Source organism: Dromiciops gliroides, chromosome 4 (genome assembly GCF_019393635.1).
Source record: "Dromiciops gliroides isolate mDroGli1 chromosome 4, mDroGli1.pri, whole genome shotgun sequence".
Lineage (NCBI taxonomy): Eukaryota > Metazoa > Chordata > Mammalia > Microbiotheria > Microbiotheriidae > Dromiciops > Dromiciops gliroides.
In genome coordinates, this window is record NC_057864.1 from 327,263,338 (window position 1) to 327,278,228 (window position 14,891).

The window sequence follows — 14,891 nt, forward strand, 5'->3', positions numbered from 1 at the left end:
AGTTCTTCTCTGGCGCCTTTTTTGGTGGTGGGTGGTCCTATTTGGAAAGGGGAGGATGAAGGGAGGAGAGGAGGCAAGGCCCAGCCTGCCCGCTGGTCTCTAGTTTTAAGACCCTAGAGTATCTCTAGTATCAATGTGATTTAAATCACAAAGCGTACCTCTAGTCACACTTTTTTTTTTTAATTTTAGTGAGGCAATTGGGGTTAAGTGACTTGCCCAGGGTCACACAGCTAGTAAGTATAAGTGTCTGAGGCCGGATTTAAACTCATGTCCTCCTGAATCTAAGGCCAGTACGCTATCCATTGCGCCACCTAGCTGCCCTTACACTCTTCATTTTACAGACTAGGAAACTGAAGCCAGATGGAGCCAAAGGACTTGTCCAATACTACAAGGCTAATTGTTGATGACAGTAGGGTCCACAGCTGTGATTATTGTGTTAAAAAGAGGAGCCCTACCCCCCCCCCCCCCCCCCCCCCCCCGCCATTACCATTGGTGGTAAGCAAAGTTTCTGCAACTTCCAGGCTTGTGTAGACAGCACTTAGAGGTTAAGTGACTTATCGAGGGTCCAGATATGTCAAAGGTGGTACTTGATCTCAGTGAGTAGATCAGCAAATATTTATAAAGGGCCTACTATGTGGTGGGCAATATGCTAAGAGAGCTGGGAATACAATGAAAGGTAATAAGACCTGCTCTCAAGGAACTGTGTCTAAAGGGGAAAACAACATGCAAATAACTATGTACAATTAAGCTACAAACAGGATAATTTGAGATCAATAGAGGGATCACACTAGAATTAAAAGGTCTTGGCTCTTGAATTATACCATTGAGCCTCTTATTTATATAAGTATTAAAATCTTCATTGATCTGACTCCCCAGTTCAGAGCTTTTTCCTACATGACATACATGCTACTTCCAGTCACTCCTTTAAATCATAGGATCATAGACTTAGAGTGGAAAGAAACTTAGACATAATCAAGCCAATCCTCTCATTATCTTTGTCACTAAACCCTCCCCACCTCCCACCTTCCCTTTTACAGTAAAGGGCAGCCCCATCATCTCAGTGCCTTAGATTCACACCCTAGGAGTCATCCTGGATTCCTCAGTATGTGTATACACACACACACACACACACACTTAATATGTTGCCAATGTCTGTAGATTTCCTCTTTGCAATGTCTCTCTAATATGACCCCTTCTCTTTTCTGACTGCCATCACTCTGGGCCTTCATTCCCTTATACCTGGACTGTTGTAATAGCCTAATTCAAGTCTTTTCCCACTCCAGTCCATCCTCCATTCAGCCTCTAAAACAATCTTCCTAAAGCACGGGTCCTTACTATGTTACCTTCCCAACTCCAGTAGCTCCCTGTTGTCTCCAAGATCAAATACAAAATGCTCTGTTTGACATACAAAGCCCTTCATAACCTAGCCCCTTCCTACCTGTCCAGTATTCTTACACCTTTCTCCCCATACTCTTCTATCCAGTGGCATTGGCCTCCTAACTATTCTACCAAAAAGACACTCCTTCTCTAGGCTCTGGGAATATTCTCTGTCCCCCATGCCTAGAATAATATCTCTCCTCTACTCTGCCTACTGACCTTCCTGGCTTCCTTTAAGTCCCAAATAAAATTCCATCTTTTTTTGAAGACCTCCCAACCCAACTTTCCCTTTCTTTACCTTTCACTTTCCTTCTTTCCTCAGCTATTTGTAAGCCTCATCAGACCACCATTTTGCTTTCTTGCTTTTTTTTCTTTGAAATGGTTTTTGTTGCTGCCTTCTATACAGTATTGTAAACCTCTATCCATAGTTATTCAGGCATTCTACCAACCAGGTATAATCCCTTAAATTTATTTATCACCTCTGCTTCATATTCGTAAGAGATGTTTTCTAGATCATACCTATACAGTCTGATGGTTTTCTGTACTTTCTTCAATTTAAGTCTGAATTTTGCAATAGGAAGCAAATTGATCTGAGCTTTAGTCAGCTCCAGGTCTTCTTTTAACTGGCTCTATAGAGCTTCTCCACAATTGTACAAAGTATTTAATCAATTTGATTTTGATATTGACCATCTGGTGATGTGCACAGGAAGAGACACCTTTTGGGCTGTTGAGAGTGTTTGCTGTAACCTGTGACTTATCATGACAAAACTCTATTAGTCTCTGCCCTGCATCAATTTATACTGCAAACATTATTCAATGATCAACTGCAATAGACTCAAGTTTTCTCAGCAATACAGTCTGACAATTCCAAAAGACTCACGATGGAAAATGCTCTCCACATCCAGAAAAAAGAACTGTGGAATCTGGATACAGGTTTTTCTGAAAGCATCCTGCTTATCATTTCTTAAAGCACAATAGTTTTCCATCACCATCATATGCCCCAATTTGTTCAGCCATTCCTTAATTGATGGGCCGTCCCTCAATTTCCATTTTTTGAGACCAGAAAAAGAACTGCTATAAATATTTTTCTACTTCTTTTATCTCTTTGGGGTATAGATATAGTAGTGATATTGCTGGGTATGCAGTTTTATAGCTCTTTTGGCATAATTCCAAAATGTTCTCCTGATTTCTTCTGATAACTACCTGTTCATATCCTTTGACCATTATTAATTGGGGAGTGACTCTTATTCTTATAAATTTGACTCAGTTCTCTACATATTTGAGAAATCATGCCCCTATCAGAGAAACTTGTAAAAATTAAAATTTTCCCCAGTTTCCTGATTTTCTTCTAACCTAGGTTGTATTAGTTTTGTTTGTGCAAAACTTATTTTTTCTTTGTTTTTTGTTTTTGCAGGCAATGGGGGTTAAGTGATTTGCCCAGGGTCACACAGCTAGTAAGTGTCAAGTGTCTGAGGCCGGATTTGAACTCAGGTACTCCTGAATCCAGGGCCAGGGCTTTAACCACTGAGCCATCTTGCTGCCCCTGTGCAAAACTTTTAAAACTTAAATCAATCAAATATTTACTTCAATCAAATTACATCCTGTAATGCTCTCTATCTCTTATTTGGTCACAAATTCTGCTCTTGTTGATAAATCTAACAGGTAAGACATTCCATGATCCCCTAATTTGCTTATTTTATGACCTATTATGTCTAAATCATGTACCTATTTTGACCCTGTCTCAATATATGGTTTGAGATGTTGGTCTATAGCTAGTTTCTGCCAAACTGCTTTCCAGTTTTCCCAGCAATTTTTGTCAAATAGTGACTTCTTGCCCCCAAATCTTGGATCTTTGGATTTGCCAAACATTAGATTATGATGGTCATTTATTAGAACTGTGAATCTAATCTGACAACCACCTCCCTCAATCTATCTGCCTTCTATCAGCCCTACTTCCCTTTTTCCTTTTTTGCCTCCTAGTTTTGCCCTCGCTTCTATCAGCACCCCACCCTTCTTTCCCCTTTCCCTTCTTACTTCCCTATAGGGTAAGATAAAATTCTATACCCAACCAAGTGTGCATGGTATTCCCTCCTTGAGCCAAATCAGATGAGAATAAGGTTGAAAGAATGCTCACCCACCTCTCCCTTCTTTCCCTCTATTATAATAGATCTTTTGTGCCTTTTCATGTGATATGATTTATGAAATTCGTCCTCCCCTTTCCTCTTCTCCTGATATAATCTTTTTTCTTACTCCTTAAGTTTTTTCCTATATCATCACATCAAAATCAACTTATACCCACACCCTCTGTCTGTGTGTACTCCTATCTGCCAATAGATACAGTTCTCAAGAGTTATAAGTATCTTATTCCCATGTGGGGATGTAAACATTTTAACCTTATTGAATAACATGTTTTGGTTTTTCCCTCCTGTTCTACCTTTTTATGCTTCTTTTATGCTTTTTATGCTTGAGTCTTGATTGAATTTTCTGCTTTTAATGCTTCTGTAAGGGGCTAAAATTCTAGCTATACTGTCTAAAATATCTAATGAATGGTCGCCATTAGAAGCTTTAGCAAGAGTTTAGGCTTTTAAGCATTTATTAAGGAAAATAAGAATTTGGTGAAGAGAGAAAGGCCTAGATTCAGCTGTCTATCTCCGGGAGCCAGCATCTCCTGCTCTGTTCTCCATGAGAGTCCTGACAAAGAGAGAGAACCACCCTTCCTTCATCCCACAAGCCTCCTGTGAAACTGGGAATATCCCATCCACTCGCACACACAGCTCCAAGCTAATTGGTTGGTAGCTTTGATAGACAGTACCCATGAGCAAACGTCACTTCCTGATGCCAAGGAAAAGCTGCCCTCAGACGCCTTCTCCTCATGGTGGAGCTTTCCTACAATAACTTTCCAGCAGGTGGCATCACTCCAATCGTTACACTTGTGTCTTGATTGAATTTTCTCTTCAGTTCTGGACTTTTCATTAGGAAAGTTTTAAAGTCCCCTATTTTTTGAATGCCCATATTTTCCCCTGAAAAATTATACTTAATTTTGTTGGGTAGTATATTCTTGGTTGTAATCCAAGTTCCTTTGCCCTCCAGAATATCATATTCTAAGACCCCTAATTCTTTAAAGTTGAAGCTGCCAGGTCCTGTGTAATCCTGATTGTTGCTCCTTGATATTTACATTTTTTTTTCTTTCTCGCTGCTTCCAGTATTTTCTCCTTTACCTGATAATTCTGGGATTTGGTTACAACATCCCTTGGAGTTTTCCTTTTGGGATCTCTTTCAGGAGGTGATCAGTGGTTTCTTTCAGTGACTATATTTTCCTCTATTTCTAAGACACTGGGTCAGTTCTCCTTGATAATGTGAAATATGCTGTCTAGGCTCTTTTTCTTTTTGATCAAGGTCCTCAGGTAGTCCAATAATTCTTAAATTGTCCCTCCTGAATGTACAGGAAGATGGGCTAGCTGTACCAAATCTGAAACTTTACTATAAAATGGCAATCATCAAAACTATTTGGTACTGGATAAGAAATAGAGTGGTGGATCAATGGAATAGGATAGGCACAGGAGACACAGTAGTAAATGACTTTAGTAATCTTCTATTTGATAAGCCCAAAGACCCCAGATTCTGGGATAGGAACTCAATATTTAACAAAAACTGCTGGGAAAACTGGAAGATAGCATGGCAGAAACTAGGCATAGACCAACATCTTACACCTATTACTAAGATAAGGTCAAAATGGGTACATGATTTAGACATAAAAGGTGATACCATAGGCAAATTAGGACAGGAAGGAATAGTTTACCTCTCAGATTTATGGAAAGGAGAACAGTTTATGACCAAACAAGGGATAGAGAATATTATGAAATGCAAAATGGATGATTTTGAATACATTACATTAAAAAGGTTTTGTACAAACAGAAGCAATGGATCCAAAATTAGAAGGTACGCAGAAAGTTTCGAAACAATTTTTGTAGCCAGCATTTCTGATAAAGGCCTCATTTCTTTTTTTTTTTATTTTTTTTTTTGTGTGAGGCAATTGGGGTTAAGTGACTTGCCTAGGGTCACACAGCTAGTAAGTGTTAAGTGTCTGAGGCCAGATTTGAACTCAGGTCTTCCTGACTCCAGGGCCAGTGTTCTATCCACTGCACCACTTAGCTGCCCCTAAAGGCCTCATTTCTAAAATATATAGGGAACTAAATCAAATTTATAAGAATCCAAGTCAGTTCCCAATTGAGAAATGGTCAAAGGATATGAACAGGTAGTTTTCTGATGAAGAAATCAAAGTTATCTATTGCCATATGAAAAAATGCTCTAAATCACTTGTGATGAAATAATGAGATTTAGCAGATACTCAAAGACCCACCTGGAGATTAATCTAGACTGATTGAATCAAGTGATAATGATTAACTGCTGATTAGCCTACTTCAAGTTAACTGGATTGTAATCACATCTTGAGAACACCTTCAGAACCAATGGATTTGGATGATGCCAACCAATCAGCTTGAAGCAGTGTGTAAGGACCGCCTCTGTTCCAGAACTATAAAAAGCTTCCACAGTCAGCTTGCTGGACAGTTCCTGATTAAAGCAGGCTCCTGGAGGAGGGCTTGAGGAAGAACCCAACCAGGCTGGAACTCTATGCGAGATAGGCTTTTTCTTAACTTTCTGAGCACCTGTATGCTTGAATAAATGTTTAATGCCCAAAGACTGGTGCTGAAGCTTCTAATTTAAGGTGACCACAGTTTAGATTTTAAACATCACACACAATTGATTAGAGAAATGTAAATTAAAACAACTCTGAGGTACCACCTCACACCTATCAGATTGGCCAATGTGACAAAAAAGGAAAATAATAAATGTTGGAGAAGCTGTGGAAAAAATCAGATCATTAATGCATTGTTGGTGGAGCTATGAACTGATCCTACCATGCTGAAGAACAATTTGGAATTATGCCCAAAGAGCTATAAAGCTGTGCATACCCTTTGACCCAGCAATACCACTATTAGGTCTTTTTCCCAAAGAGATCATAAAAAAGAGAAAAGGACCCACGTGTAAAAAAATATTTATAGCTGTTCTTTTTGTGGTGTTAAGGAATTGGCAATTGAGGGGTTGCCCATCACTTGGGGAATGGCTAAACAAGTTGTGGTATATGAATGTAATGGAATACTATTGAGCTGTAAGAAACAATGTGCAGGCAGATTTCAGAGAAACCTGAAAGGACTTATATAAACTGATGCTGAGTGAGATGAGCAGAACCAGGAGAACATTGTATACAGCATCAACAAAATTATGTGTTGATCAACTGTGATAGACTTGATTCTTCTCAGCAATACAATGGTCCAAGATAGTTCCAAGGGACTCATGATAGAAAATGCTCTCCAAATCCAGGGGGGAAAAAAGAACTGTGGAATCTAGACACAGATTGAACCATACTATTTCTATTATTTTTTGTTGTTTTTCTTTTTTAAGGTTTTTCCTTTTTGCTCTGATTCTTCTCTCATTACATGACTAATGCAGAAATATGTTTAATGTGATTGTACATATATAACCTATTTCAGATTACTTGCTGTCTTGGGCAGGGGGGAGGGAGAGAGAAAAATCTGAAACTAGAAATCTTATAAAAACAAATGTTGAAAACTCTACATGTAACTGGAAAATAATAAAATACTTTTATGAAAAAATAATAATTTCTAAAAGTTGTCCCTCCTGGATCTATTTTGCAGGTCTGTTGTTTTTCTGAAGAAGTATTTTACATTTACATTTACATTCTTTTGATTCTGCTTTACTTCTTCCTGATGTCTCATTGAGTCATTAGCTTCCATCTGCCCAATTCTGATTCTTAAGGAATTATTTTCCCTAGTCAGCTTTTGCACCTCCTTTTCCATTTGGCCAATTGTTTTTTGGTTTTGTTTTTTTGTGGGGTAATGAGGGTTAAGTGACTTGCCCAGGGTCACACAGCTAGTAAGTGTTAAGTGTCTGAGGCCATATTTGAACTCAGGTACTCCTGACTCCAGGGCTGGTGCTCTATCCACTGCACCACCTAGCTGCCCCTCAATTGTATTTTTAATGAGTTTTTTTCCTCAGTCAATATTTGTCCTTTTTCCAAGCTATCGACTCTCTTGCATAACTCTCATTTCTTTTCCCAATGTTTCTTTTACATCTCTTATTTTATTTATAAAATCCTTTTTGAGTTCTTCCAAGAAGGCTTTTTGGTCTTGAGACCAATTCCTCTTCCCCTTTGAGGTTTCTAATATAGGCATTTTGACATCATTGTCTTCTTCTGAGTTGTATTTTGGTCTTCCCTGTCTCCATAGTAGTTTTCTATAGTGAGGGTTCTTGGACTTTGGGGGGGATGGAGCCAAGATGGCAGAGGAAAGGCAGTAACTGCTCAGATTTCCTGACACAATTATCCCCCAAAAAACCTCCAAACAGCCAGAAAACAACTCCTAGAGCAGCAGAACACACAAAAAGACGGTTATGGTGAGAGTTCTGTTTCTCATTCATATTTTAGCCTATTTCATGCCTTTTAAAGTTGAGCTCTGCTTCTGGAGTACAGCATGCACTGTCCCAAACTACCTTTACTGGGGGCTAGTGGCCTAATCACTAGTTTTCTGCTCTGAGGCCTCAGCGGTTTGCAGTTTGCTCAATGCATTGGGGAGGCCCAGACTAGTTGTGCATTTTGTGTAGCAGATACCCAAATTGGCAGATTGCCTTCTGTGTTGAGGCTGGGGGCCTCACAACTAGCTTGCTGAGCTAGAACCAAGGGTCCTCAGCTGCTGATCTGTTCTGTGGCTAAGAGCCTTCTGATGGCTTGCCCAGACACTCTCAGTGGTGAGTTGTGCTCACCTTTTACCCAGGTGAGACAGACCTTTCCTAAAGTCCTTCTAAATTATCTTAAGTAAGAAGATTCTTTCAGTCCATCTTTCTGTAGGTTCTATAGCTCCAGAATCCATTTAGAGCTTTGCTTTAATGTTGTTCCCAAGGGAAATTTAGAAGAGCTAAGGCAACTTCCTGGCTTCTTCTCAATGCTATCTTGGCTCTGCCTCTCCCCCTAAACATTGATTTCTTGCTGCATTTATCTTCTTTGTACTTAAAATAGTACAAACATTTGTCATAACAAAATCTTCAATTGTTAACTTGCCATCTCTTGAAGGGGAATAGGCAATCTTTTGAAGAAAAATACCTCATACTGTTCAATTCCCCCCAAAATTGAAGTATTGCAGGCAAAACCAAAACAAAACAACAAAACAAAAAATAGAATAATATGAATACTCTTGACGTTTAGCCTTTTAGATCCAATTGTGGGGAGTAAAACTATATGTGTGTTCACCTTATTTCTGTCCCAAGTTTGGGGAAAATTAGCTGGGGCTCCCAATATAGTTGTTACTTACAAATTAGAAGCTTTAGCACCAGTTTGGGGGCATTAGGCATTTATTAAAGTATATTAAATATTAGTAAAGAGAACACATGTGTCTCTAAAAGTTCAGAAGGCCTATCTAGCCTAGAGGAGAGAATAGAGCTCAGCCTGTCCTTCTAGTCTAGAGGAAAAATAGAGCTCAGCTTGGCCGGCTTCTTCCTCCAAGTCCTTTGCCACCAAGAGCACTTCTGAGGGAGTCTGAATGAGAGTAACTGTGTGTGGAAGCTTTATCTGGGGTCCAGAGCAGAGGCAGTCCTTACACACTGCTTCAAGCTAATTGGCCAGCATCAACCAAATCCATTGGTTCACTGGACTTGAGGGTGGTCCCGTGTTGAGATCAGAGTTCACACCCTCTGAGAACACACCCTCTTGAGAGCCAGGCAGTCCTGGTTTTAATTGAATTAACTTTAAGTGAGTTAATCAGCAAAGTCAGTCAAACCAATCAATTGTAATCCAATCAATCCCCTCCAGGGGGGCCTTTGGGCAGTTCAAAAACCCTATTATTTTCTCACACAATGAATGTCAGTATCATGATTTACTAAGATCTCCTTGTCTGCTATGGTAATTGGTATAATCACTGATACTAAAGAAAGTAATAAATTTAGTACTATGTCTATAGCCTTAGAACCCAAAATTTCCTAGCGTAATTTTTTGAAGCCATCTCAAAAAAATAAAAGGTTTCTTTTGCTCCTCTGATTTCACAGCCTTAATTCATTTTTTGGTTTTGGTTTTGGTGAGGCAATTGGGGTTAAGTGACTTGCCCAGGGTCACACAGCTAGTAAGTGTCAAGTGTCTGAGGTCGGATTTGAACTCAGGTCCTCCTGACTCCAGGGCTGGTGCTTTATCCACTGTGCCACCTAACTGCCCCAATTCATTTTTAAAATGTTAACATTTTAGGGGCGACTAGGTGGCGCAGTGGATAAAGCACCGGCCCTTGAGTCAGGAGTTCCTGAGTTCAAATCCGGCCTCAGACACTTGACACTTACTAGCTGTGTGACCTTGGGCAAGTCACTTAAGCCCCATTGCCCTGCAAAAAAAAAAAAAAAAGTTAACATTTTTACTTAATATGTATAATGTGCATTGTATTGTTTGTCTTTTAAATGAGAGTGGGGGGTGGCAAGGAGAAAATTTGGAACTGAAAACAAATTTTTTTCAAAAAGATAAGTTTGTTTTAGCAAAACAGATACTTCAAAACACCCCAAACAAACCCCACAATGCACACAAAGTATATTCCCCTAAGGTAGTGATATATTTTTCTGATCATAGTTCTGGAAAAAAGTAAAGTGTTAGATGACAGAAGGATAAGATTTTTACATTAAGCCTCAGGGGCAGCTAGGTGGTGCAGTGGATAGAGCACTGGCCCTGGATTCAGAAGGACCTGAGTTCAAATTTGACCTCAGACACTTGACACTTACTAGCTGTGTGACCCTGGGCAAGTCACCTAACCCCAATTGCCTCACCAAAAAAAAAATAAAATAGGCATACATCAAGCCTCACCAAATTCTGAAACCCAGAACTATATAAGGAGGCCAGCCTGTCACTGTGCATCATCTCCCTTCCCCTTTTTGCTGTTAATTGATCTACATAGTGTCTGGAAGGTCTCAAGCTTATTAAAGTTTTGTTCTCAATTCTGTAGTTATTACTAAATTCCTTTTATGTGTATTTAAGATTAAAGATTCAGTAATCATTTAAAAGCTTACCTAACCAAACTATCCCTTATGGAACATTTTATTTTATTACTATGTTATCATATATTCATATTATTGTTGTGGGAGGAGCTTGTGACTGGGAAATGGGGGGGGCAGGGTTTAACACCCAAAGAATTGGCAGGCTCATAGCAAATATTGTAAAATAGGGGGATGTATTAGGAGAGAGGAAGGAATACATGGCCAGGAGAGAGTCATGATGGAGACTGTCTCACCAAATAGGAGAGTTGACCTTTTATACAGTTTCAGACAAAAAATCCTTTTTGCCAAGCAAGGAGATTGTAAAACTACTAGGAGGGGGCATTTGGGGATTGAGTGATGAGTCATCAGTCACACATCCTGCTGACATACAAGGAATCCATGTCCTCGAACATATGGAATTAGCATATCATCTTTGCAGTCCTTGATATTTTTATTGGGGTTTACATCATAGAAGGAATACTCTAAATCTTCCAGGGTCTGCATGTCCCCTGGTTTATGTGTCCTGTCAACATCCCATTTCTGAGGTGTTTTTCATTTTTGAAATCTTTCATTTCAGTGTCTAAAGTTTAAGCATTCCTTAGGGGTCACAATGTTTGTTTCTTAGGATCTTGTGTCCCACCACATTATTACTGGTCTAGAAAAATGGAAAACTATGCTTTTGAAATCCAGAATACTTAAAATGATTGATTTTTTTTAATACTTCAAAAATGTTTTATTTCAAGAACATATTTAGGATAGGAGGGGGCAGCTAGGTGGGACAGTGGATAATGCACTGGTCCTGAATTCAGAAGGACCTGAGTTCAAATCTGGCCTCAGACATTTGACATTTACTAGCTGTGTAACTCTGGGCAAGTCATCACTTAACCCTCATTGCCCCACCAAAAAAAACCCAAAAAACCCCACAAAAGAATATATTTAGGATAACGGCAATATTGTAAGATGATCTGCTGTGAATGACTTGGTTATTTTCAGCAATGAAATAATCCAAGATAACTCTGAAGGACTTATGAAAATTGCAATCCCATCTACAGAGAAAGAACTGATGGTATCTGAAAAAAAATTGAAGCATATCTTTTTGGATAGTTCGTTAATTTGAAGTTTTGTTTTTTATCTGTTTTCTTTCACGACCTGGCTAATGTGAATGTTTTGCATGACTACTCATGTATAACTTATATTGAATTGCTTGAGTTCTTGGGGATAGGGGGGTGATGGGGAGGGAGGAAGAGAAGTTGGAATACAAAGGTTTTTTTTAATGATGTCAAAATTTGTTTTTACATGTAATTTGGAAAATAAAAATCGAAATAAAAAAGTTAAGAAAAATATGTTTAAGACAGTCAATCAATAATCATTTATTTAATTGCCTACTGTGTGGTAGGCATTGTGCTGGTATTAGTGATAATAAAGACAAAAATAAAACAGTTCTCTAGGTAGCATAATGAAGAGGAAAGAATGTTTAATATAAGGATGGAGGTTGATTGACCCAGTATCTTGACACTTTAAGAAGACCTGCTTCTGACATTTATTAGCTGTTTGATCATGGGCAAGTCACAATCTCTCTAAGTCACATCTTCCTCATCTGTAAAATGAGGGGGTAAGAGTTGATGACCTGTAGAACCCTTTCTAGCTCTAAATCAATGATCCTATAATGTTTTTAAAGAGGACCTCAGCTAAAATTCTTGAGAAGTTAACATGGCAAAATTGAAAGAATCCTGGATTTGAGTTAGAAGACCAGGGTTAAAATTCTGACTATGCAACAATGGGTAAGTCACTTAGCCTCACCGGGTCCCAGTGCAAAATGAGGGATTAGATTAGATTATTTTTGAAGTCTCTTAGAACTTGAAAAAGGATAATTCTACTAAGATGACATGGAAATAATCCTGGGTGCTCAAAGGCTGTGCCAGCAGAGCACGAATCCTGATTCCCAGAGAGTTTAAATATGAGCCCAGCAAATGAGGGTATCTATAATCTTAGTACTAACCTAGAAAACGCAGAGGTCTAAGGAGAATTATGAAGAATCATCTAGTTACTCCTTCCACATTGGGGGGTTTGAGGCACAATGTCTCCCATGATCTGGGAAATTTACATAAACATTTTGGCCTTCTTTTTGTACCAGAGAAGTCTGATTACAGTACCTTATCATAAAATTTGGGTTGATACTATATAATACTATACACATATTTTATCATCTCATCAACTCATTTCTGAGTTTCTAAACTTTTTATATGGCATCTGCTGGTCTTCGTGTTTCATCTGTGGCTTCCACAAACTCCCCCCAAATTCCCATTTAATTTCTTATACTAACCTGTGTGCAATATTATCAAAACTGCTGTTGAGATGTGGAAGGGATGACTGGCATAAGTCATAGAGTCCAAATCAATAAAATCATGGACCCTTTTAATATTTGGATAAAATAAAGGCTCCTCACCTTATAAATTCAAAACAATAATCAAATCAAGCCAGTCCTTTATGGTAAAACAGTATGGTACTGTAGGAGATCCAGATTGTGTTACTAAAGGTCAAGTCACTAAATCACCCAGAGCCTGTTTCTTCATCTACAAAACAATGGGATTGTTAGGTGACTTCTTAAATCCCTTCCAGCTTTAGAACTGGGATTCTATTAATTCTATGTCCTTTCCAACTGTAACATTTTGATTTGCTTTGACAGTCAATGGGTTGTAATTAGCCAATTGGAAGTTGACTGTTAGAGCTACCTACTTGGGTCTTATATTAAGTTTTGTGCTCTCTGCAATAGATTTCAAATGCCTAGCTATATTACTTTAAATATAATGTGAAGGTTTTCTGGGATATCCTTTTTCTCTTCTTTCCCCATCCTTTTCACTCCATTAATCTCAATTCCTCAATTGCACATAGCCAATGTTCAAACTCTACATGAAGCTTTCCTCTTCTACCATAGCCTTAATAGCATGACTGACTGCTTTTGAACTCATATAACACTTAATATGAACCATTCATTTCACATTTATAGTAGGCTACCTTGTTTTATCACCTTCTCACTTGCATGTTCTGTACCCCTAGACTAAGTCTTTCAAAGACACAGATATACCACGTTTCTTTGTATTGCCAGCACATAGCACATACTCAATACTGAAGAATTTTTATCTCCCTTTTTTGATTTGTCCCTTTAAATTGAAATAGGCATTATTTACCATTTAAATTTTAATGACCTTTTTTTTTTTTAAGTGAGGCAATTGGGGTTAAGTGACTTGCCCAGGGTCACACAGCTAGTAAGTGTCAAGTGTCTGAGGACAAATTTGAACTCAGGTCCTCCTGAATCCAGGGCCAGTGCTCTATCCACTGTGCCAAAATTTTAAATTATATACTGAGCATGAAGGGAAAAGATAAGATAGGGAATGACTGTTTCATAAAGTAGAACTCGTGCTTTATTGGCTTTGTTAAATCTTTAGTCCTTATGATATATACAAACATCTCCAAAACTGAAGCAAATAATACCACAATAATAGGGAATAAAATCTTCAATTTACAGCCTTACGTCTATCGGTATTAGACTGTAAATTTCTTGAGATCATGGAGCCTTTTGGGGGTACTTATTGACTAACAACATTTAGGAAAATGCATGTTACACACATACATGCACTGTATAACCAGCAGTTGTTTGTGTTTTTTTTTTTAATTTGAGGTAGAAAAACAAAGGTAATATTCTAACATCCTTAACAGGTATAAAATACCACCAACATTTACTGGTGGAAGAGATTCCAGGAAGATATTGAGGTCCATGGGTGATAGGCTGTTTGATACAGAAACTGCAATTCTACTCGTTTCTAGCTGCAGTATTTCATCCTTATTCACACAGATTGCTTACAGTGACCTTTTTTTTTTAATTTTAAATTTTTTTTAGCGAGGCAATTGGGGTTAAGCGACTTGCCCAGGGTCACACAGCTAGTAAGTGTTAAGTGTCTGAGGCCAGATTTGAACTCAGGTACGCCTGACTCCAGGGCCGGTGCTCTATACACTGCCCCACCTAGTTGCCCCCAACAGTGACCTTTTATGTGGAATAAAAAATAGAAGGTTGAGGAAGCAGTCTTGATAGGAACTGGCAACTAGGTTTCTGAGTCTATGGCTATCAAAGCTCAGCACAAATGAGAATAAAAATCAAGATAGGACTCAGTAAGAGGCCATCACATGGTTAAAAATGTTTCTAAAGTTCTTTGTAGCCAAAGTAGCAGGCTACCCTAGTTATACCATATAAACCACTCTCCTGTCTGGATTTGAGAATTCCACATCTAATTCACTGTAGTCTAGCACCTTGCTTTTTAAACTGTGGGTCATGACCCCGCATGGGGTCACATAACTGAATGTGGGGGTTGTGAAAAATTTGGCAACAGTAAAAGATTATGTATACCTATTTTATATACCTATATACCTGGAGTCGCCTA